We start from the raw sequence: 2,546 nt of genomic DNA on the forward strand, positions 1-2,546 counted from the left end.
CTTCTCCTTCACTCCCCATTGGTGTTTGCCATCTTTTCAGGACACCACAACCCCATCTGTGAGCATGTCCACATATGCATCCATGCACGAGTACATACACACAAAGGCATGAATGCTCATGTGTACTCACACACCTTTGAAGCACCCCGAATCCTATCTCAGTTTGTCCCTGTAGCTCCCTTCAAGGAGGTCTCCCGTCATGCACACCAGAATTTTTGTCTCATTTTAGATTCTTTGGGTGTTTCCTGAGTGGGTGGGAGGTTTGGGGCTTCTCCCTTGCCCTTCCACCCTGCTGTCCTGTAAACACATGTCAATGAGAATGATTGATTGATTGATTGATTGTTGATCTTAATTACTTTTCTTTAAAAAAGAATTGGGACAGGTGGTGGGGAGTTGCCTCCTTGATTTCCCATTGTCTCCATGAAGTTGTTAAGCAAAACAATCGAAATGTTAGTGGGAAGGCCAGAAGTTCTCTCCAGCTTGGGCCTCTGGACTGTGGATAGGGCTGGAAGGAGTAAGACTGTAAATATGTGCCAGTCTCTCAGCTGTTTGTGTATTTGTCTCTAAATTGCTATTGCTAATTTCTATCAAGTTATAGTCTTAAAATATAAGAATGCCAGAGGAGAGGATTATGGTGTGTGAAAAAGTTGATGGTAAGCAAGGCACTGAGGAGTAAATGCCCCAAACCTTTGATAGCATAAGAAAACCCCTCTCCTAGAGCAGAGTTTTTGTCTGCTATCCCACTGCTGGGAATCTTCCACATGGTTCTCCCAATGCATATAAGACCTAATGCAAAGCACCCATTGCTATTCCAACTACCATCTTATGACCCCCAATTTGTCCCTCTTTATGCTTCAGTCTTGACCAAGCCATCACCCTTCTTATCCAGTTTGGGGGTCCCAATCCATAGCCTTTCTAGTTAATTTGTGTTGTGACCCAACAGAGAGACTTCAATCCTGCCTTGTAGCACTTCCCTGACTATTCCAGTTCAAGTTCCTGAGTAGATCTTGATCTTTATCCTGGGGAAGAATTACTGCCAACTCATTTCATGCATGAGAGCCAATGGAAGTTGCTGAAGGTAACCCTGCCCATCATCTCTGAGGGAGGGAAGGTCTCATCCTGGTATAGTGCCATTGGGGCTGTGGAAGATAGCCTTGACCCTGCTAAGGCTTTACCAAAGTAGAAGCTGGAGAGGCTACCCTTAGCTCTGTGAAGCATATGGCTACCCCGGGACCACCTGTGCCCAGAACTGAAGGGCAAGTCAGAGAACATGGATTTTCTCTGATTGGCTCTGAAAGCCTGCTGGGTATCTCTCTTCAGATGGCTATGGCCTTTGCTGCATAGTCTGCCTTGCCATACCACAACTTTGCTGGTGGCATCAGCATTTCACCTCACCTGGAATACCACTTTGTGCCTGGCCTGGGAAATGCCCCTCCTAACTAGGTCAGAATAATGATCCTGCTAAAACTACACCTGAGCTCTCTACTCTTCTGTACCCATAGCCCTCCTCTTCAGTAATGTGAGCAGGTCTGTAAGCATCTCCTCCTTGATTTTCCTCAGGTCTCTGGCAGCTCATTGTGTTGCTCTTATAGGCATTGGCCTTGGGACCTCAATGGCTGCAACAGTGGAGGCAGCGGTTGCTTCAGCGTTACCCTGAAATGACAGTAAAAAACACAAGCAGCTTTTTTTAACTTGTGTAACTTGATGATAAGCCCTGAACTTCCAAGCAAGTCTTTGCATTCAATTTTGGGAGATCTTCATAAGATCTGGGTCCTGGAATGAGACCTGGTTCCTATGCCTAGAAGCTCCAGCACAGGAGAACTTAGCCACCTTCCACTTTTCAATCAGGCTATCTTTCCTGATCTCAGCATGCAGGGATAAGCATAGGCAAGATGCCCAGATTTGGATTACTTTAAGATTCTCCCTATAGAAGTGACAGAGTTGAGTCCTCAAATGGCACCCTGACCCAATGCTCCTAGCCATCTTCCCAGTTTTTTAGGTCTCTTTCTTTTATGGGGATATGTCTCTGCTGTATGTTTCATACCAAAGCTCCAAGGCACTTGTACACATGACGGGGGTTTAATCCTCACTAAACTAAGCAGGTTTATTAAAATTGACATGGCGTGTTTTAATTTGTTCCGTCACTGTGTACAGGTGACAGCTTTTTAATTGAACAAAGCTCAGTGCGCTATTCACAATAAATTACAGGAGGGGATGCCACATAACAATCCACTTTGCTGATCTCTTTGGTACTCAAATACAGCAGGGGGCACTGGCAAACCACTAATCCCCTCATTCCTGAAACATCCCCCTGAAGCCTCAGCTGCCTGCAGGGAGCGGCAGGCTCACCCCTAGCTCTTGGTCCTGGCCTGGCTGGAGAGGAGAAGACATGCACTGCCCACCCCAGATTGTAGACTCCAGGCATCATAACTTTTTAATTTTGTTGTGAGGGCACGAAATCAAAGCAGAGTCAGACCCATGGGTGCCCCTGGATTGGCCTCAGGCTGCACCACCGAGCTGCCAATGCCTGCACAGTCACCCTGCCC

The sequence above is a fragment of the Gavialis gangeticus genome, unplaced genomic scaffold (genome assembly GCF_001723915.1).
Source record: "Gavialis gangeticus isolate Ggan-Ray unplaced genomic scaffold, GavGan_comp1, whole genome shotgun sequence".
Taxonomy (NCBI): Eukaryota; Metazoa; Chordata; order Crocodylia; family Gavialidae; genus Gavialis; species Gavialis gangeticus.